The 24,180-nt window shown below is 36.0% G+C and overlaps 1 non-coding gene across 1 annotated transcript; it reads left to right on the forward strand.

Moving 5' to 3' along the window:
- The first annotated feature begins 13,925 nt into the window (after positions 1–13,925).
- Positions 13,926–13,997, forward strand: TRNAK-UUU. The gene has a single exon. It is a non-coding gene; the product is annotated as a tRNA-Lys (tRNA).
- The last annotated feature ends 10,183 nt before the right edge of the window (positions 13,998–24,180 follow it).

Consider the following 24,180-nt stretch of genomic DNA (forward strand, 5'->3'; position numbering starts at 1 on the left):
CCGATAATGACTCAAACACGTCACTTTCAACACCATGCATCATCTCATCCACCCCTTCATCCTCAACCTCATCCACCTGATCATCCTCAAATCCATCCTCATCACCATTATCAATAATATATTCATCATTCATGTATTCCTTGTCCACGCAGTTCTCATTACTTCTATCATGCACATCATTCCCATCAACATCCCCACTGTACTCTCCCTCTTCACCGTGCCAAATCCACACATGGTATTTAAGCCTAAACCCACGCTAAATTACATGATCTTTAATGATTTCAACACTATTGACCACCTTTACATTATTACAATCTACACAAGGACAATAGAGGTAATCGACATCCATTCTGCGCTGATAAGATGAAGCCCTCTCACAAAACTCTTGAATTCCATGAAAGAATTCCAATGTATCACGTCTACCATACATCCAACCACAATCCTTCTCCATTTAGTAAATTGTCTCTAAACATAGCAACATATTATGAATAATGTATAATTTCTACATATATTATGTGAATCAAATTCAAACACACACCATTCATATACCATTCATATAGTAAAAAAATGCATGCTCCCAAAGGGTCCTTATCACTCCAACCTAACGCATCCTTGAACGTCTAATATCACTAGTGAATGTATGTCGATTTTCCAATTTTAAGGAAAATCCGGCAGCATTTCCCCCCAGTTCTCCAAGTACAGATGTAGATAATTACTTACCTACATATGTACCAAAAATACATGGTGAGGAAATGGTAAGCCAAGATGTTCCTTAAAATTAGTAAAAAAAAAAGACATACATTCACCACCTAAGTGAGAGTAAATGTTCAATAACAGTCCCAACCGGGGACTATTCAAGACTTTCTCCTAATGAGAAAACCTTGAACGGGTATCCAAGCATATGATGATGCAAGCATCTTATATATTGTTGTATTTATTTGTCATTAAACAATAGACAAGTTGTAATAGCATGAAAAAACTTTTATTTAATGGATAAAGAGAAAGAAATATAGCTTAGTAAAGTTTACAATTCATACCAATATAGCAAGTACAATGGATGTACTCTTTCTAATTTCCCACTTGAGCTAAATGTGTAGTCTTCAAGCTAAACTTGTGCTTCATATATGAATATATAAAAAAAACAAAAAGAAAAAACAAAACAAAAAACAAAAGTTAGTAATTCATTAATACTTACAAAAAACAAAGTTACTAATCTCTGATTTATTCAAAATTTTCCATTAAACCACCTAAAATTCACAAAAAGAAACATATAATATAGACAATTTAAGTAGCAATCAAAATTGGGGTTAAATTATATTGAAACCCTAGCTAACTTTAGTTTGCTCCTGTGCCCAATAATTGTTCAAAATGCAAAATAAAATATACGTAGAGAATTGAAAATAATTGTTCAAAATGCACAACAAAAATTAAAACTAACCCTAGATGGAAAAGAACTTTGCGGTGGTCGTTAGAGGACACAGCTGAACCTCTTGTTTGCAAGCGTCGAAGGAGATCTCCAATTGTTTGCAAACGAAACTATGCATATTAGACTCACAAATTAGAACCCGGTTAGGCAATACAAAGCTACGAACTTTCAAGTTTTGCAACAATTAAAACAATAAACAGCCAATCACAACTTTTGAGCTATAAACAAACAACAACATATTAAATTCATCATCATTCAGCTATTAACAACTTCTAAGCTATAAAGAACAAAATATGCAGCTTCAGAAACGCATGCAAAATTGAATCACATAATAACAAACATTCATTATACAAATTAAAAGTAGAGTATACATACCGTTAACCCACAATTGCTAAAACAATTGCGATCATGAACTGCATGATAATTTAACCACAACTGAACATGTGGTGGAAGAGGTTTAGTTGCAGGTGGCGGCAGTGGTTGAGGGGGAGTCGTGCGCGCAGGTGAGAAAGCTTACATGAACCTTAGATTAAAAGAACCCTAAAATACTATACTGAAGATCAAATGAACGACAAACCCTAGATTGCGAAATTAGAATTCGATAATTTAAAAAGGACAAAAAAAATATCTTACCTTGAAACTACTTTAATGGAGGTGAGAAAGCTCATAATCTGCTTCAATGGAGAATTAAGATGAAGCTCTTCAATGGAGGAGAGATATGGAGAGAAGGAGGTGCGCTCCAAAGGAAGAAAAATGAAAACTTTGGAGGTGGTGGATTCAAGAGAAGGGAGCTGAGAAATGAAAATTTCGAAGGGAAACAGAGAAATGAAAATTTTGGGAAAATAAAGAAAAAGAAGAGAAGCCAGGCCATGTGATTGTTTTTTTTTTCCGCACCGGTTTGAACCGGTGCTAATAACAACATTTCGCACTAGTTTGGTTTGAACCGGTGCGATTACCCTTTCCCTCTTTTTTTTTTATTTTTTTAATTCGCACCTGTTTTAACTGGTGCTATTAACATTATTTGAACCGATTTGGTTTGAACCAGTGCGAATTCCCCTTTCCCTCAATCCTGCCTATTTTTTTTTTTGCACTGGTTTTTAAGAAATGGTGCGCATTTTACAGTGCTGATTTTTGTTTTTCTTTTAGTGTTTGTTTCACAACGAACTTTTACCCAAATAGAATATACAAGTCTCTTTGTAAGAATTCAAGTGAGACAAAGGGAATTACTTCCACAACCAAAATTGAGAATATAGTACTTGTTGCTCTAAGTGGTGTCTTTCTGGAAAGTAACACATTTCCAAAACGACAAGTGGGAGGAAAATGAACTCGATGACCATCGAGAAGAGTAACAAACTAGAACTGAGAATCTTAGAAGACTTTAGAAAGGCTTCATGAGAATCATTGATCAAAAATACTCAAAAGACTTTACAAGTGCCTTAAAGAAAATTCATTACTCACAAAACTTTAAAAGTGTTGGAGTAAGATCAAAACAATTAAAAGGCTTTACAAGTGACTTGAACTTCAATGAATGATGCAATTACCCCTTATAGGTATAGAATTAAAGAAAAGGCTTGGATTGAATCCTGTAAAATTTCTAAGACTTACAAGTATACTATTTACAATTGGATAATAAGGGAATAGTGTCTTATAAGATAGTTACCACAAACCCGAATTTCGGAAATGATTTTAAAAATTATTCTTACACTCCATCAAACCTAAGTTTGATAAGTATTTGTTTCAAACCATGGTGCCGGTTTAATTGGAAGAACTTCACTTTCAATTAACAAAATATGACAATGTGACAAACACTAAAAAAGGAGAGATAACATGATTTTTCTCACGTATTCATATCATTTTTGAAATAAATTGAAAATTACAACTTACTTTCATCAATTTTAGACAAAAAATTCACACTCAATTACAAGCTAGGCTTTTCTTTCCATTTCGGGTCCAGTTTCGAAAATAACATGTTTATGTATTTTGCATACTAGAAATAGTAGCTTCACTTTATTTTCAAAACAAATTTTCATTAAATTCATTGGACCTTCTCCAAATATTGAATTCTAGTTCGAAATAATGTGTTTCCTACTCTCTAAAAAAATATTCTTAAAAATTCCCTTTTTGAATTTTGTTTCATTTTCTCAAAATAAATAAATTTGCATATTTTCCATAACCTTTTGGACAATACATGCGTTTACATAAATATTTCCAAAAGGAATGAAGTAAGATACAACTTCTTTTTAACTCGAACATGTTCTCGCCTAGTCATTGTGCGAATATTGGCTTAGGGATGGTTAACAAACCACCTACAAGATCAAAATCAAAGATTGATAAAAACAAAGAAAAATATATTTGAGACATTCTTTTAAGTCAACTTTGAGAATAATCTTACCTCAATGATCTCTACAATGTTTGGACATTAGGTAAAGTTTAATAAACCTTAACAACAATTGTTTTTGGTTTATAAACAAGCAAAGAACTAACTTGCTTTCTTAAACAGGATTTAAGCTACAATGCGTAAGTCATGTTTGAATCCTAAATGTTCCCAAGACACAAAACATGGGATACATAGGCCTATTTCAACATTGTGATTATATATATATCCTAAACAATAGCAAGTCTTTGGAATTACCCTAATTTAATGGCTCCAACACTTGAAAAATAGCAAAAATGCGCCTAACCCAACATATGGGGGCTGCAATATCCACAATAAACAAAATGAGATATTCATGCCATTTGACTTACTTTCGACAATCACGATGTTGAAATAGGCCTATGTATAAGACCTAATAAGGAAAACCTACGCTAAACATAATACGGGAAATCACGATGTTGAAATAGGCCTATGTATAAGACCCAATAAGGAAAACCTACGATGTTGAAATAGGCCTATGTATTTGACATACTTTCGAGAATCATGATGTTGAAATAGGCCCATGTATAACTTCAAAATGGAAAACCTACGCTAAACATAATACAGGGAATGGAAATAAATAAAACATAAAGAAATCATGAAATCTTGCACAAAGGACTCGTCGTGCGCCTTGGATTTTTGGGAGAGACATGAAGTTTGTTTGCATCAACCAAATCATGAATACCATCTTTCAGATTCCAACACTATTCAGTATAGTAACCCCTTCCTTGGTGGAAATTGCAGTGAGCATTAGGCTTCCATTTGGTACTCTTTTCTTTAGCAAGGGAGCATCAAGAGCTACCACTTCATGGAGACTGTACTAACTTACATTGTTGGTGGTATTTTTGGGCTTAGAAGACTAAGAAGAAGGAACGAAGGTCATTTTTCTTATTTTTCCAAGTATTATTATTATTATTACTACAACCAGCAATCTTTATTATCTCGTCCTCAATATTAATGTCAATATCATATACAGCTTCGAAATGGTTCAATGGCAGTAATTTGTGATGTTGGCTGCACTTGTGAGTCAAATTTTGGATGAAGAGACTAACCATCTTATTTTCGTTGGTGGCTCAACCATTTACGCAGCTGTTTCTCTCCCCTTACTTAGATAGGCATTGAACCCTTCGTTTTCTTTTTGCTTAAGAATAGAGAGCTCATGTTCAGAAGTCTTGGTTTGAATGCTACACTTATAGCGGTTCACGAAACTTTCAGTGACATCTTCCCAGGTTGTAGTGTACTTGGCATCTAGAGAATAGAACCACTGTTGGCAAGCATGCTCTAAAGAGAGAGGAAGTACTTTGGGAAAGAGTGTCGCCTCTATTCCTTTGAGAGCCATGGTTGCAAAGAAAGCCTACAAATGGAATAATGGGTTGTCAGTAGGCTTGAACTTTGGTATATCAGTAGGCTTGAACTCATCGGTGATTTTGCTCACCTTATCTTTTAGCTTCTCAACTAACGCAAGAGTAGCATTGTTTTATTCCATGGTGGTGACCTTAATAGTAAGGCCCTCCAACATAGAAGTGAGTACAGGAATGGACTTGTTGATTTGCTCAATATCTTCCTTGCTTGCGTTTGAAGTGAAATGAAAATGAACTTGGGGTGATGGAGATGGACTTTCTAGAGACGACGGAGGTTTCTTTAGACGCCTCTTAGGTCTAAGAGGGTTGTGGTAGCGAACCAAACTGTACTAATATACTTTTGCTCCTTGACCAAGTACTGTGAAATAAAACAAACTCACTTAATGGTTTGACTCACTACTCAACATAGGAAGAAAGAGGGAAAGACAGAATTTTGAAAACATGTTAGAAAAACTCAACACATTTTTTTTTGTGACAAAAAAGAGGACGCGTGCATGAACATAGTATACAATCATAAACGACATGGTGCATGACTCGAGTTGAAACTAAAGTGTGCGGACTATACTTGACTCGTGAATGAGTAAGTGACGTTATAAGACACGTGGTATGACGCATGGCTAAACATGTAAACGGTATGAAAACGACTAACGCGATGACCAAAAAATCACGAAAGACCTACTACTAGAAAACAGTCAATCAACGACGGAAAAAATCCGTCGAAATTCCGTCGTTGATATTCCGACGGAAAAAAATTTGTAGGAATTTTGCGATATTCCGTCGGAATAGATCTTTCCGACGGATTTTGTTCTGTCGGCGCTTTTGTTGACTTTCAGTGAAAATCCGTCGCGGCGGTGGTGGTGGTTTGTGGAAGGGGAAGGAGAAGGGGAAGGGGAAGGAGAAGGAGGAGAGAGAAACAGGGGAAGGAGAAGGAGGAAAGAGGAACGAAGGGGAAGGAGGAGCGAGAAACGAAGGGGAAGGGGAAGGAGGAAAGAGGAAAGAAAGGGAAACGAAAGGGAAGGGAGGAGGAAAATCAGAGAAGGGGAAGGAGGAGAGAGAACCGAAGGGGAAGGGAGGAGGAAAATCAGAGAAGGAGAAAAGAGAAAAAGAGATAATTCAGGTTTTTTTTTATATATTATAAAGTTCCAACGGATAAAAAATCCGTCGGAATATTAGGGTTTTCCGAGGGAATATTCCGTAGGAAAATTCTGACGGATTTAATTTCCGTAGGAAAACTAACTTTCTGACGGAATATTCTGTCAGAAGCCTTTTACTCCGAGGGAATTAATTTCCGTCGCAATATTTCCAACGGAGTTTCCGTCGTAATGAATCTTTTCCAACAAAATGTTCCGACAGACCCTATTTCCGCCGGAAAGTTCGGATTTTCCGACGGAATTTGGGTCTGTCGGAACGATTCCCTCGGAAAACGGCCTATTTCTAGTAGTAACCAAATTAGCACAGACTAGACTAAAACTCGTGTAGTGTGGCACGGTAAAACTGTCGTGGCACGGTAATCAATACCGTGATGTGGTAGAGGTTTTCGTGGCATGACATTTCTTCCGTGGCGGGGTACTTAGTTCCAAGGTCTGTTTTGTATAATTTTCTAGTTTTTCATCAATTTTAGTGTTTGCGCTAATTACTAAGTGAGTACGGTCCGTTGGCATTCGTTAGTCGTAAATCAATCAAGGTAAACCTATATCATAGACAAATAACGATCGTTAAGGTTAGGATTAAAACAATCAAATATGCACACTTAGGGCACATAGTCACAATGATGCAATGAAGTCCGCAACCTAAGGCTAAGTTCTATGTTCCACTATGCTCAAGTTTACTTAGGTGTCAAAAGGGTACCATGGTTAAGAGTTTGGACGAGTTAGCAAGGGAGCCTTCGTTGAGGGTGTATGCCAACAGGCGGCTCCGCAAGTTTGTGATGAAATTGAACTCGACATCATGGTTTGGGTGAACCCTTATCGTTATGAACGTTTTCGGGTCGATAGAGCTTAAATACCCCGGGGATAAAGCGTATGGAGAACACATACGGTTTGCAGAAAAAACGAAGGAAGCTAACACGAGAAAAAGGCAAAACCACTGGAATAGTTTAAGGATTGTCGTGTCACGCCGATAATTACCCTGCCACGGTATTCTTTGTCGTTGCGCGATACTAAAAAAATCAAATCAGTGCCTTTGTTTTTTCGATGGCGATCAAGTTATTCGATTTTTCCTACGAGGAGAACCTAAATACGATGTTAAAACTTCAATGCATATGCAAAAAACCAAATTAATCACAGGAATATAATTCAAGAATCTTTCAAATCTCATCTATTCATCTCAATTAAATACCAATCACTCAAATAGATAAATAACCAAGAATCCTCCCTAGTGGAGTCGAAATTGTAGGCGTCCTTCGAAGCGCGCCTAATTAAGAATATGTGAATATGCTTGGCAATCATAGGAAGTGGGAATTAACATTATAGGATTAGGGACAAGGAAAGTAGGGAGCCACCAAAAAGGTTTTAAGGAACTTGTAAATCGTTCACGGATCATTAAAAGGCAACCACGAAAAGGGACAACGATAGGCAACAACGTTTAACTCGTGAAGGTTACACCCCATTCATAATCCATGATATTACTAACTCCATATGGTTTGGAACCACTAAAGGAGGATCAGGGATGATGGTACAAATCGAGTCATGGAGTCACATTCGCCCGTATTGGCCTCTAGTCGATTCTTATAGCGAAAAGTATTTCCTGCAATCTCAAGGCATACAAACAAAGATTCAATTTGCTCCAAACTAAATTAGGCTAAATTGGTTGAATATTAAAGCAACGGATAAATCTAATTATTAGTGATCACTTGATTAAACAACAAGATTAAAAGGAACTTAAACCGGTTATCCAAATTATCTTATTAGGTGTGATATTCAATTACATATTCTCTTTAACATACAATATGGTGATCGACAATAACAATAGAATAACAATAACATTAGAAGCAATTTAACCATAATAACAACGATTAATATATGACAAACATGACAAAAATTGTTAGAAATACAATAGGAACAAAAGGAACATGATTTCATACTTTGATTGCGTTTTCTTGCAACTATAAAACAATAAACAGGTTAGTAACTTCAAGGAAAAATAAAATGGAAATTAAATTAAACGAAAGTAAAGTTGATTTGGGGCCAAACCCTCAAATAGTACTACCTTTCCTGCCTTGGCTTAAGTACGAAACTTTAGGTAAAGTACGAACTCTAGGGAGTGCTTAAAGGATGTATGATTAAAGAGTAAGGAAGGCAAGCATTTAAGCTTGAGCATAAGAGAGAATTATTTGGAGCCCCGAGACTGTAAAATAAGCCTTGTATTTATAAAAGAAATGAGAGAGGTGAGGTTCGCAACCCTAGAAATGAGGCGCTGCAAAGGAACAAGTTGCCGCGCCACGGCATAGCTGTCGTGGTACGGTAAAAATTGCCGTGGCACGATAACTGTATCGTGGCTCGGTAGTGAATTTCTATCATTTCTAAAGGTCAAAGCGTGTTAAAAGATAAAACCGGGTCAAATAATTTTCCATGTCACGACAATGTTTGTCGTTACACAGCGTAATCCGTCGCGGCATGGCATTGTATGCCATGGTGCGGTATTTCTGCCGTGGCACAACATATGGTTTTTCTGGTATTATGTTTAAAATTCATTTTTATCTTTTATTTTATATTAAGTACGAGATAATTATGCGCCGTTTCAGTATTCCAGACTTATTTCTGGTTTAGGATTGGATATTTATTAATCAGGCTCAATTAATAAATGAAATGGATTAAAAAGGTTTGGGCTAAAATAAGGGTTTGGCTATACTTTGACTAAATACTTGGACTGATCTATGGACTGATTTGTAGACTGTGTTTGACCGAATATGGATTTTAAGCACTTCCGAGATTAAATTCTCGACCCGACCAATAATGGCGGTGAAAGGTTGTTCATCATTGGGTTTGGTTTTGGGGAGACATTTGTAGGTGCCTACAAGTCTTAAACTTCTTCACTTAGAAGATGTTCCAGGCCAGTTAAACCACCTTCTTGAATGGATAAGTATATATGTAACTTGTCCACTACAAATACTCACACTAATTCTCACTGGTGTAATCTTGTCTATTATAATGATCTTTCTTCTGCTCATAAAGGCATGATTGCTCAAAATTCTGAGGTGGTAGAGCCTACTACTTATAAAGAAGCTGCTAAATCTTCTAAATGAATGGATGCTATGTCTAAAGAGTTGCAAGCTCTTACTGACAATAACACTTGGGAAATTGTTACCTTGCCACATGGTAAGATAGCCATAGGTTCCAAATGGGTGTTCAGGCTTAAAAGGAATGCAGATGGGAGTATTAAGAGGTCTAAAGCTAGATTAGTGGATAAAGGGTTCACACAAAAGTATGGAATAGATTTTTTGGAAACTTTTTCACCATTGGTCAAGATGATAACTATAAGGTGCTTGCTTACTCTTGCTGCTTCTATGAATTACGAAGTTTATTAACTGAATGTGAATAATGCCTTTTTAAATGGGGATTTGTTTGAATAAGTATACATGAAGATTCCTGAAGATTTACAATCTGCTCCTAATCAAGTTTGCAATCTTAAGAAGTCTTTATATGGGCTTAAACAAGCTTCAAGGCAATGGTTTGCCAAGTTAGTTCAGGAATTGGCATTTCTTGGTTTTCACCAATAAAAAAAAATGAATATTCAGTCTTCATCAAGCATAGTGATGGCCAAATGACAATTGTCACTGTCTATGTTGATGATATTTTAGTTACTGGGACTGATACAGACAACATTTTAGAGCTTAAAAGGCATCTGCATACTACTTTCAGCATTAACGATCTGGGAGAGGTCAACTATTTCCTTGGGATAGAAGTTTCCAGAAGTGATCTTGGTTTGGTGATGACTAAAACAAAGTTCACTAGTGAACTATTGAACTATTGAAGGATTCTGGAATGGATTTGTCTAAACATGTTGTCACTCCTCTTCCCATCAACTTGAAACTGTGTGCTATAGATGGTGAAATTTTTTCAGATCCTACTGTGTACAGGTGTTTAGCGAGAAAGCTTAATTTCTTAACAAACACAAGACTAGATTTTTCTTACACATTTCAAGCTTTGAGTTAGTTTTTAAGTGAACCAAGAACATCTCATCATATTTTAAAATAAGTTGTTGGAACTGAAGGACAAGGCATCTTACTAAAGGCTTCTAATGAATTAAGACTACAGGCATCTTACTAAAGTTAGTTTCTAAGTGAACTAAGAACTCTGATTGGGGTGCGTGTGTTGATACCAGAAGATGAATTACAGGGTATGTGTTGCTTTTTGGCAACTCCCCTATTTTCTAGAAGTCAAAGAAACAATCTACATTTTCCAAAAGTTCTTCAGAGGCTGAATACAAGGCAATGTCTAATGCAGCATCTGACGTTACATGGCTGGTCAGACTCTTAGAAGAATTGGGTGTTCAGAATCTGTAGCTAGTTGTTTTGAATTATGACAATCAATAAGCTATCTATATTGCTGAAAATCATGTCTTTCATGATAGAACTAAGCATATAGAAATTGATTGCCACTTACAAGGGATAAGGGAATGGAAGGCCTAATTTTCCCTAAGTTACTTGCCTACACAAGCTCAACTAGCTGACTTGTTTACAAAAGTATTGCCTTCTGCTCAATTTAATGAACTGTTATCCAAGCTTGGAATGCTTTAGTTAGATTCCAGCTTGCAGGGGGGTTTGAAACATACTGATCATACCACGTTAAATAGAGGCCACGTCAGTTAAGGTAGAATATTAGTTTGTTAAAGTTGTTATAATAATCTGTTAGAGTTGTTGACTCAGCATAACAAACTTTCTCTTTTCTGTTTGTTGTAATAAGATTTTATATAAGATATTTCTTCTTCTACAATCATTATTCAACTCAATAATAAATTTCTTCCTCTTTCGATTACTTTCTCTCTCTAGAATTCTCTTTAGATTTCTTCTTCACATGATTCTGTTTTCATAAATCTGTTAATAGGTATAGATTGTAACAAAATGTAAATGTTCATCTTAAATATAGTAATACATTAGCTAACAAAGTCGTTGAAGGTCAAGACAAAGGTGAATGGACCTAAAGGACTTGAGTTTGGCCGATTATTTGAAAAATTTATATTAGCTTACCTATCTAGTATTTATAGGCCATCATAGTTAGGCCTTGCTCTTTTGAGCTTTTGGGCAGAGCAGAGCAGCACAGGGGTCAGTAGAGCAGAGCAGATTTCAACAGAGCATAACAGAGCAAAGCAAAGCCGATTTCATTATTATTAGTATTATTATAACAAAAACCTACAAAGTCAAATGATTTACAAGAAATTAGAGGGGAGCCGAGATACAATTTGGGCCCACACCCCTCTAGTTATAGTGAACCCAATCCTGTTGAAGATGTGAGCAGCCGCACAAGCACCAATATCCTTAGTCCTAGCGAATGTCTGAACCCGCTTCAGCTATGCAACAACATACTTCTCTAATTCCCCCAATGAAAAAAGGAGAAAGGAGGAAAACCATAGCCAATAGCCCTGCGACGCGCCCCATACTACTACTACTCCTACTGCTACTACTACTCCTCCTGCTGCTGCTGCTGCTGCTGCTGCTACTACTACTGCTACTACTACTACTACTGCTACTACTACTACTACTGCTACTACTACTACTACTACTGCTACTGCTACTGCTACTGCTACTGCTACTGCTACTGCTACTGCTACTGCTACTGCTACTGCTACTGCTACTGCTGCTACTGCTGCTACTGCTACTGCTGCTACTACTACTACTACTACTACTACTACTACTACTGCTACTGCTGCTGCTGCTACTGCTGCTACTACTACTACTACTACTGCTACTACTGCTGCTGCTGCTGCTGCTACTGCTGCTACTGCTGCTGCTGCTGCTGCTACTGCTGCTGCTGCTGCTACTACTGCTACTGCTACTGCTACTACTACTACTACTACTACTGCTACTACTACTACTACTGCTACTGCTACTGCTACTGCTACTGCTACTGCTACTACTACTACTGCTGCTGCTGCTGCTACTGCTACTGCTACTACTACTGCTGCTGCTGCTGCTGCTGCTGCTACTACTACTACTACTACTGCTACTGCTACTGCTGCTGCTGCTGCTGCTGCTGCTGCTACTACTACTACTACTACTACTACTACTACTACTACTACTACTACTACTACTACTACTACTACTAACAAGCGCATACCCCAACATACTTGACCCAAAAATGGTCTGACCCGAACGTACCAGACCCGAAATTGACCCAATCCAAATTCGACCCGATACCTAACTCGAGTCATACTTGAAACCTGAAATGAACCGACCCGTACCCGACCCGAATGTTAACTGAGCCGAACTGACTCGAAATTGACCCGACCTGAATGACCCTGTTGCCAGATCTAGTCTAGGTGAATGAAAACATAAATAGATGAGTACCATTTTTAACAAATTTAAATAGTGGAAAGATAAAAGACAATAGTTTAACATCTTTAAATTATTACAAGCACAAATCTAAATTGGAATATTAGTTATTATTATCAAATAATATTATTATCATTAAATATTAGTTATTAAATTAAATTATTACAACCACATATCTAAATTTCTATCATTAAATATTAGTTATTATTATCAAATAATATTATATATTAAGTATTATTATTACTATTAAATATTAGTATTATTATTATTATGATCTTTAAATATTTTTTTAAGGAAATATTATCAAATATTTAATATTAATTATTATTATTATTGTTATTATTAATTATTATTTTGAAGTAGAGCAGAGCAGGGCTCAGTAGAGTAAAGCATGGCTCAACAGAGCAGAGCAGCTCAAAAGGACAGGGACTTACTAGTATTGTTTTAGGTAGGAATTGTTGTTTGCACCTTTATGAGTCTGGACCAAAACAGACGAGTACAATACTACAAATATGTTTTATTCCAAATTTCTGTTATAATTTAACCTAATCATTAAATTGTGTAATAATCGTCAATGTTTTTCTTAAAACATGATTGAAAGGTACTGTACCAAGACAATAGCAGAATATTCCAAGGTCTTGCTTACTGTTCAATTGTAACAAAATACAGAGTATTTCCATTAGTAAGTCCAACCGACCTTGCTAGAATGCTAGTACCAAGAGAAAAGTCTTTTTTTTTTTTTTTTTTTTTTTTTGACGAAGAAGTGAAATGTCAAGCCATCATAAACTAATGTCTTTCAAGTTTCAACTGAAGCGAAGCACGTATTACCTATAAGATAAATAATGTACTGAATTTACTAGTGTGTAGCCGGTAGCCCGTGCATTGCACCAGATTGCTACTTTATTTATTCTTTGTGATTATATTTATTTTATCCTTTTTATTTTATTTTATTTTATTTTTTATTTTTTTTATTATACTTTGTGATTTGCAATTATATACATTTATTTTAATGCTTATAATATGGTTAATAATTGGTTTATAGAGTGGTTGTGGCATAATGCGAAGTTGAGTACGTGACGTGGTATAATGAAAAAGGGTTTACGTGGCATATACACGTTCTTAGAAGCACCTTTTAATATATTAGTATAAATTAGTATAGATTTCTTTGTTTTCCTATATACTTTCATATAAATCTAAGTGATTTAGTGTACATGCTGTACTATATTAGTAAATGAGGCCTTCTTAGCTCAGTGGTAGAGCGCGTGGCTTTTAACCACGTGGTCGTGGGTTCGATCCCCACAGACGGCGTTTTTATTTTCTTTTTAATGTTTCATTTTTTAAGAATAGTTTGTCAAGGGTCGAGTTTCATCCAACTAGTTATGGAATATTCAGAAATTCCCTTCAACCGCCCTCTTAAAAATCATAACTGCAGTTTGAATAGTAAAAATGTAAAAGTATCCACTTACCAACAAAAAAGAAAAAGGAATGGAACAATTATGATACAGTAATACAATACCTAACAACAAAAGAAAAACAAAAACCAACAAATGATACTATCATTCAACTAACTTACTAATCAAACATGTACTAGAAACAACGATGTTTTCATGTATTATAAATTATAAATACTACTACACGTAATAAATATTTAGACTTCAATTGATCTACGGAGTAACTACTCGTTTATTACTAGTCAAAGCTAACGTATTGCTTCTCATTTATGAATAATTATGCTTAGAATTCCAACCAATATTTCCTATATAAATCCTGAATTATTTGTTGTCATATTTCATTCTTTACACAAATTCTTTGTTCCACTTTTTTTCCAAGATGACTGAGAAAAACTACTTAGACAAAGAGAGCAACATACAAGCTCATCATCTAGAGTTGCCTGAATATGATACTAATCACCACAGCACAATTTACAAGCTAACGCTGTCGATGAAGCGGCGGTTTAGTCCACAAGTAGGCGCACAAACCCCGTCCCCTGCAGGAGCGGGAGAGGTAAGGGGTTTGCTCCAACGTTTAGTCGAAATCGACAACAAAAGCCGGGAGCTTCTTGGTAAGGTGTTTTCATTGTTGGAGAAAGACGAGAGTCTTGAAACTTACGTGAAGAAAAGAATTGAAGATCCAAAAGTTAGTAGGATGTGGCAACTTGTTGAACAAGTCCTTGCTTGTCAAGAAGGTGAATCTAATCTTAATGAGGTGATTAAGGGAGATGATAATTCAAGTAATTATGATATTTATTATAGTACTAATAAGAGTATTATAGAAATTGATGAATTGGAGGAGGAAAAAAGGAATGAGAGGTTCAAAGTTAGAAATATTAGTAGTGGTAATCAAATTGGTTGTCCTACTACTACTACAACCCGAGAGTGAAGAATAGTTCGATTGGTTAGAGCTTCTTTTTCTGTTTGGCAAAATAAACTTAGTTGTAAGCACTTTGAAGGATTATAAAAGAAGATTAATTATGGGATTTAACATATCTCAATCTATTTTGTTTGGTATGTACTACAATCATCGATTTTTATTTCATTTTTTTTTTTTTTGTTTGAAGAGACAATTATCGAATTAATTAATTATAAGTGTTTGTGTGTTTTTTTTAGTATCACTTAATTAGTAAGTAGAAGGCGTTCAAGTTGAACCTATATGTGTAAAGATCATCGGTTGTGTGATTATGCAGTACGACTATATCATTTCTATGACATTATTAGTTCCCCATTTCTATCATTTTTATTGTTCTACTTGTTTATTATTAGCGTAATCACAGTATGAAAATTTTATCATATTTCTAAATCAATTAGTAATTAATGTAAAAACATTAAGGCCTAATTAACAATGCTAAAAATCATATCATACTTATAAAATACGATAAGTTATTTCTCTCTCATTAAATGATGAAAGAGACTAGTGTGATGGATGGTTGTCCAAAAAGGCTAGTCCGTTCTGGGCCCGTATTTCCAATAAGCCCACAAGGGGTAGGGCTGCCACTAAGAGACCCAAACACAAAGCCAAGAAAAGAGAAAATCAAGCTAACGACTTGATTTATACAAGTATGGCAAGGGAATCAATCAACACCTTAGCTGGGCAATCATACCAAAAATAAATGAAGGCACGAAGTAAAGATGGATAAATCACGAAGATTTCCTCCATTTGAATATATTCTGTAAATTCGTATAACCCCTAGGAATCCCTAGTTATAAATAGCTAAAAACACATGTATAGCCTCATTCATACTCATATACTTGAATTATTTGGAAGTTACTTAATAACATTGATATCCATTATGATCAAGGAAGCTCCTTACTCAATATTGTCATTCTTACTCTTATTTCTCTACTAAATCTTTGGTCTTTTATCGTGCTATTATTCTTTGTTATTTTAATTGTTCTGACATGATTGATTATTGATACCCTTAAAACCTTAGCAAATTCCTAGAAACTACCCTTTGAAGATTTATCCTAAACAATTTGGCGCCCACAGTACCGTGCAGCTGAAAATCAGTTAATGTAGACACCTGATTGTGTCTCCCCAAAAATCAAACCCAATGATTAGTACCTTTCACGTCTTTGATTATCGAGTTAGGTGAAGAGTTGAAGAGTCTCGTGAATTTCCCTTTAGCCTTGTCCATTTATAACCTTTCCTTAAATGTTTTAATACAAAATCATTTATTTCGTGTATTTGAAAATCATTCATTTCGTGTCCTCTTTATAAAAACGTCTAAACCAGATTATTTTGGTCCATAATCCTGGCCCAATTATTGTTTAGTTGAATGGGGTTTGAGAAGTCCTTTCCAATGATATATTATAAGCCCAACTCGCACTTATAATGAAAAAGTTATGGCAAAAATACTAAATCGAGCCCGAACCAAGCCTTACATGTGACCCAATGACCATGTGAAGGGTCCATTAACCTTAATACCATTCCTAAACCGATTAGTATTTATTACAAGCTTTTAGAATCATCTAAAAGGTTGTTTTCAATCCTAAGTCCATTAGGATTTATTGTGAGCTTCTAGAATCCTCTAGAAGGTTCTAATTTATCCTGTTTTTGAAAAGATAAAGATTTATGAATTTTAATTTGGGTAAAACATCTGTTTTTCAATGACCCTAATCCTGGTCAAAATAAAATACGTACGAAAATTTGGTTAACCCAATCCAATTGGGAGTAGAATTCCGTACGGATTCAATCTTTCCATAACCATTGCTGAGCGATAGCACCATCGCGCCGCAATAGGTCTGTCACGCAGCGATGAAACCTGTTTCACTTTGATTTGAATTCTGACTCTTTTCTGTTCGTTTCGACCTTCTTTTTTCCCTATAAATAAAGGTCGTTTCACCCCATTTTCAATCAACAACAACCATCATCTAATTCCCTCTCTAATACTTTCTCTCTCTCTTGATTCTTTTCTTAGCCTAGCCTAAACACATCTTAATACATCCTTGATATTTTTTCTAATCAAACACCATACCTCTTTCACGAGCTTTGAATACTCTTAGCCAATCTCAAAGTTGCCTTCGACCTCGAACGTGAAAGGTTGATAGTTCTGAGGGTATGGTCCCAAATCTATGTTTCCATTCTTGTTTGATTTATTTGGGTTATTTGTTTTAATCTTTCTTGAAGTCTACTAACGTGTGTATTGTTTTGATAGAAAGAGATACGAGGCATCAAAGTAAGTAATTCTATTACTTGATTGATAGAAATCACGCTTAGGATATTATATTAATTCCTAGTATCATGTTAGGATGGTGATTTTGATTCCTAATATCATGTTTAGGCTAATGCTTTGATTATGATTTTTATTAGTGACATGCTAGGATTTGTTATTAATCCATTTAGTATCATGCCTAGAATCTTGCTACTAATCATGTTTTGATGATGTTTTGATTATAATGATGATTGTTGTGTCAATTATTACATTGCTTGATTATTCATGATTTATTGCTATTGCTTGATCACGCCCCTTCTTACCGGTTTAAAGGGAATTTGTACTTGAAATCACGCCTAAAAAGATAATTAATAATTTGATTTTAGGTAAATATGATTTTAATTCAAGTGATCACCAATAATGGATTTGATTGTGCATTAATAATCAACCAACGTAGATTAAATATACTTAGAATTAATTTGATGTATGTATGTTGATCAGAAAGCGCACATGAATATCATTAGAATTAAGTAGATGCTGATTTAGGGCGGGTTCAATCTCTTTTAGGTTGGATTCGTATCATCATCCCCAAATATCTAGTCATGGTTCCGAACCACTATAGAGTTAGCGATCTCCGTGATCGTGAATGGGGTGTAACCTTCACACCCCTGAAAGGTTTACAAGTTCCTAAAACTTGTTGGCGACTCTTTTATCTCTAGTATCCTTCCCTTTGGACACCACTATGCTTAAATGTATGATCATAGTAGGGCTCAAAGTTGAGTTTGAAAAATACCCTACAGTTTTTTGGCAACTCCGCTGGGGAGGATTTATAATTTTGATTCCTAAAATTTATTTTACTAATTATTTAGAATGAGTGGATGAGACTTGAAAGATTCTAGATATTCATGTGCGTAATTTTGATGAACATTGTGGCATAAGCATAAAAAGGTTTGCATTGGAACGACCATCCATAATTCGTAAAAAACATAGGATTTTTACACACAGAAAAAGCTGGAAATATCTTTCACAACTAAAATTGAATAAACACTACGAAAAATTGGAAAAAACATCGAACATAGAAAACTGCCGCGAAGCATTGGAACTGTCGCGAGACGACAGAGTTTATTGCCAGATGACAGCTTTATCGTGGCGCGATAGAGTTTTCGCTACGCGACAACCTCTTCTTTGTCGTGACATTGCTCTAGAATTCTATCTTCTTGTTTTGCCCGGCTCTAGAACCGTTTTGCCGATTTTACTTCATGATTCAGTTTTTTCCACTTTTCTGAACCCATATATGTTTTACATATGGTCCCCCCTGGGAATTTACGCTCCATTCACCCTAATGAACACTTCGTGCAACAATGGGTGCATCCGAGTTTGTGAGTTCACCAAACCATGGAAGCAAGTCTAACTTGCGGGGTCCCATCCATCGTGCCAACCCTTCTAAAGTAAGACTTTCGCACGATGCATACGGACTCATAACCATGGACCTTTTTTGGACACCATAATCCTTGACCTTCGAGAACTAGAGCTATGGTTAGGTTGCAAACTCGTTGCATCATATTTTGACTACTTGTGCATATCTTACTTGTGCATAGCTTGTTTGTGATTAAACTAACCCTTTGTGTTGGCTTGTTTCTTGTAAATATGTCTAAAAATACTAAACAAGGACTTGTTTCTCTTATTTGACCCTCTTCTTTTTTATTTAGTCGAGTCATAGTTTTTTTTTAATTGTTTTTTTATTTTGAGACAACCCGAATTTCTTATTCCCGTATACTGTACAAGCGTCACTATGTTTGGTCATAGCCGGAGTTCTACAAAGAGTTACGTGTCGTGCTACTTTGGATTTGTAACCTAGAGTTTTATCTTTCATTTGGCATTGGTTTCGTCCCAATCAGAGCCACATATCAAAAGTTATGACTGAAATACTACAACCTGTCCAGTTTAGGAGTTCCTTTTAGCGTCTAACCTTTTCTTGTTTTTTTTTTATTATTTTTTTTATTTCTTTTCGTGTCAAGCAAGTCTTAGGCAATCTTGTATTTTTCTTAGTCCTCTAATTCGTGTCAACTCATATAAAATAGGATTGTAGATTTTTATTTTTATATATTTATTCCCATGAGTCCCAACTTTTGTAGATTTCTAGTCCATCTTCCTAGTCTTTTGTGATTATTGTGCTAACCTTGACATGTGTTCTTTGTCTTTTATTTTGGTCTAATATTATTTATGAATAACGTTTTTCAATTGACTACTTTCACCTAGTAAATAGCACAAACATTAAAATTGGACAAAATTGATCAAGTGAGTTTGTTTATCTTTAAGTCTTCCAGCTATTTGGTCCTTGAGTCTTTTGTTTTTTCACACCATTCTCATGTCTAGTCACATGGTCATTACACGAGTCTTAAACATAGAACTTTCACTCACGAGTCTTTGAACACACTTTGTACATACCAATTTCACACTATGACCATGTTTTAGGTCCATGCATGAGTCGTCCTTTCCGTGATTTGAGTTGAGGGTCCATTCTATTCCCAGATTTTTTCCATATCTTTCTACAAATACACTCTTTAATTTCCCTTTACATCATTACATTCCTTACAGCACTTTCCTCATTCTCTCATCTTACCTGCATTCCCCATACATATCATTCACCTCATACATCTATGCATGTTAATTCGAGTTCGAGTCATGTGATTGACAATGAGTGTCCATGGCTTCCCTTTCCACATCGTTTGGTCAAGGAGAGAAGGACGTTTAATCAAAGACAACACCTTTATACATGTACTCCTTTATGAAAAACCAGTTCGAAAGAAAAGAAAGATAAGAATGGAAGCTAGTCAAAGAGATTTCGCAAAACTTCAAGAAATTGTAAATGGACTTGCTGAAATGCTCAAGGGACTTAGCACCCGAGTCGAGAAGAATGAAGACCCTAACAAGCAAGTACCATTCGAGACAATCAAGCATATCGAAGATAGCTTGAGTCAAATCTCCAATGACTACAAATACCGTGACATAAGCACTAAGGGGATCTCAGTGGATAAGGAACTTCTTTCGCACAAGTTCTTTGCCAGTGACATCCCTAAGTTCAAGGCTACTGGCAATCCTTATTTTCACCTGAGAGCTTTTATGACAACCATCGAAATCAAGGGGGTAGATAAGAAAGCTATTTTTTTCTCTCTTTCCTTGGAACCAATATGTCAACAATGGATGTTTTCCATAGACTCTAAGAAAATGGCTACTTGGGATAGTATTACGCATGTCTTCACTGATAGATACAAGTGTAACGTTCAAGTTGAAACTGACTATAGAGAGCTCGAAATCTTGAGGCAAAGGGACAACGAAGGCTTCACTGAATTCTATACTAGGTGGAAGGAAGTTTTTGCCAAGATGATCACTGTGCCAAATGAAAAGGAATCCGTGAGGATGTTCATAAAAAATCTTCAAGACAAATACCAAAAGCACAGAAAATATCATCCTCTAAGCACTTTCAAAGCTGTCTACAATATAGGTATCAAAATTGAAGACGACCTTTTGAAAGCTGCTAACAATAATAATGCGAAAGGAAAGAGTCGAAAGGAGTATTTACTCCACTTGGTATGAGCTACGAGACAACCTTCGATAAACTACACCACAAAGGACTTACACGCCCATAGGGCCTATCAAAGACCCAGTCCCGGAGGCCAGACCACCTAAGTGGAATCCTAATAAGCACTGTAAGTACCACCAAGGAAGGGGTCATGATACTTAGGAATGTTGGAAACTCAAAGAAGTTATCAAGATTTGATCGATGATAACAAAACTTCCGAGGTTCTAACCGTCACAGAAGATCAAATATTCTTTGATCCTTCTCTCCTCATTACACCTGTTGGTGAGCCCATGATCTAAGAAGTCTATATAGCTATCATTAATGAAGTGGCCATGATTGAAGATGAACAAGTTTTCTTATATGTTACGAAGGAAAACTCATCAAGTCTAAAAGAAGACGTTCATAAATTTCGAGATGTCGTCGCCATGCTTTTGAGTATGGTGGAAGGCCTAGCGAATCAGATATAAGTCATTAAACAAAACTCTCATCGTCTCGGGACCGGATGAAAAGAACGACCACCCTCCTTCTTCTTCTCTTCAAAGACTAAAGGAAAAACTCAATGCTCCTAAGCCGCGGGCAAAACAGACCATTGATGACTACACACCAATAGGAATGACTAATAATGAACCTTTCGACTATCTCCATGGCCAAGGTTTCATTCATCCCATTGGTCTAATCCAAGATCCAGTGCCTGAGAAACGGTCTCCTAATTGGGATCAAGCTCTTATTGCAAATACCATCAACGCAAAGGTTACACTACTGAGAAATGCTTCACCCTCAAGGATTGCATTCAAGACCTCATTGATTCAAATTACCTTAATGTTCCTCTAAGCAAGAAGAAGGCCGAGTGATGATAAGCACGAAGCACAAGGCACGCTTCAATGACAAGATTTCATGATTTCTTTTCTTACTTTTAATTTCCCTTCCCTAATAAGTCTAGCATAGGCACCCTCCATTTCTTAGATTTATTTCATGAGTTTGATTTTTCACCCTTTCCATTTTAATAAAATGAGCATTTCTTTCCTTGCATGTGATCATTGCATTTCACAAAAAAAAAAAAAAAAAAAAAAGAACAAAAAAGAAAAAAAAATAAAATAAATCCATATTGAACTAAGCACAAGGTATACCAATGATTTGAGGCACCCCTTGTAGCAATATCCTATCACCTCACTCTTTCGAATATACAATCCTTTCTTGATAAACCACTTTGAGGCTCGTCTAACATTAGACCTATCATGTATTTAACCCACATCTACCTAACTTTGGGATGGGATGGTGTGCAACTTATGCAATTTTCAAAAACCAAGTACAAAAGTTTAAGTGAATTTTAGTTCAAAAAAGCAAATAACAATAAAAGTGTGCAAAAGGGCAAGTGTTCCAATGTCTTTGATATGAATATGTCTCGGATTGCGTCTTTTATCGAGTGCTTGGTATCGTGCTTGCGAAACATGAATGCCAAATGAATGATAAACCGCATGATCGGGATTGCCCACACTTACCGAGTATCCAAAGAAGAATCAAATACAAATACAAATGCAAAAAAAAAAAATAATTAAAAAAAATAAAATAAAATAAAATAAAATAAAATAAAAAAAACCAAAGAAAACAATTTTAAAAATGAGAAACCTCAAGCATATAAATACCAAGATTCAAATGCAAGGCTGCACACCTTGGGGGCTTATTTTTGGTCTTGAGCCTTTATCCTTTCTTTTTTAACCTTTAGCCTAACCCCGTTACAACCCTTAAAAGACCTCATTGAGGTATACACACACTTGTGCGAGGTTCGACTAGAGCTACATTCGGCCTGATTCCTAACGGATACGTAGGCAACCTCACATGGGGGTGCGGCCGTAATGAAAATTCATTCATTCACATACATGCATGATCATATCAAGAATCGTCAATGCTCATCCTTATCATTTAGAGCTAGACTTGGGGGTTTGATCCCTACTTCAATAGCCTACCCAGCCTAAGAGTTACCATCATTTGACTCTTTTCAAAATATTTTTCCACACCTTTCAGCCTTTGCAACCTAACCTTAATGTCACTTTCACACACGTCACGCATACATAGCCAAATAATCTTTCCCTTAGGAACCCTTTGTCATGAAATCTTGATACAACCCTGAAGCATGCCTTGCCATATTAGATCACTCATTATCATAATCATCATCGAATCACAAATTATGAGGTACTTAGCCTCTGCGCCTAAGTTATCCAAGTACTTTCATTATTGAGTCATCAAACTTTGCACCATGAGATACAACATCAACGCATAAACTTGATTAAGCTCATTCAATATGCACCATCGCTTGATTCATTCTTTTCATCTTGAGGAATTTCAAAGACTTCATATTTCACCAACACTTCACCTCTTTTCCTTTTCATGTCTTTCTTTTCAAGAGAAAGTCGGTACACTCCACAAAACTGACGGAAATTTTTTTATTTTCTGCATTTTCAAGTTGCATAAGCACAATCACAACACAATCACCACATTGAGTTGAGTTTACACACACGAGTCATACACATTAAGTCATGTCAAGTCATATCACATCGAGTTGAGTTTGCACACACGTGTCAAAACACATAGAATTGATTTAAACACATTAAGTCACAAAATGAGTCAAGTACACCAAGTCTTGGGTTAATCCAAAGAAAACCACCAGCAAAGTCCTATGGAAATTTTTTATTTTACAAGATACGCCTATTTATCGAAGCTTCTGTTCGGACATAATCGAACAGTCACACCATTCATCGAAGATTCTGTTCGAAGCCAATCGAACAACCACACCAATTCATTGAGGCTTCTGCTCGCAGCCAATCGAACATTCTCACCATCTATCGATCAAAGCTATTTTGTTCGGAGACGCATGGACATTTCATTCAAAGCTCTTTTGCTTAGAGACACGTGGGCATTCCTTTCAAGATCTTTTGTTCTGAGACGCGTGGACATATTATTCAAAGCTCTTTTGTTTAGAAACGAGTGAGCATTTCATCCAAAGCTCTTTTGTTCAGAGACGTGTGAACAAACCCTTCCAAAGATCTCTAGTTCAGAGACGAGTGAACATTTCATCAAAGCTCTTTTGTTTAGAGACGCGTGGACATTCTTTTCAAGCTCTTTTGTTCAAAGACGCGTGGACATTCCTTTTCAAGCTCTTTTGTTTAGAGACGCGTGGACATTCCATTTCAAGCTCTTTTGTTTAGAGACGCGTGAACATTCCTCCAAAGCTCTTTTATTCAGAGACGAGTGGACATCGACAG

Source organism: Chenopodium quinoa, unplaced genomic scaffold (genome assembly GCF_001683475.1).
Source record: "Chenopodium quinoa cultivar QQ74 unplaced genomic scaffold, ASM168347v1, whole genome shotgun sequence".
Classification (NCBI taxonomy): Eukaryota; Viridiplantae; Streptophyta; class Magnoliopsida; order Caryophyllales; family Amaranthaceae; genus Chenopodium; species Chenopodium quinoa.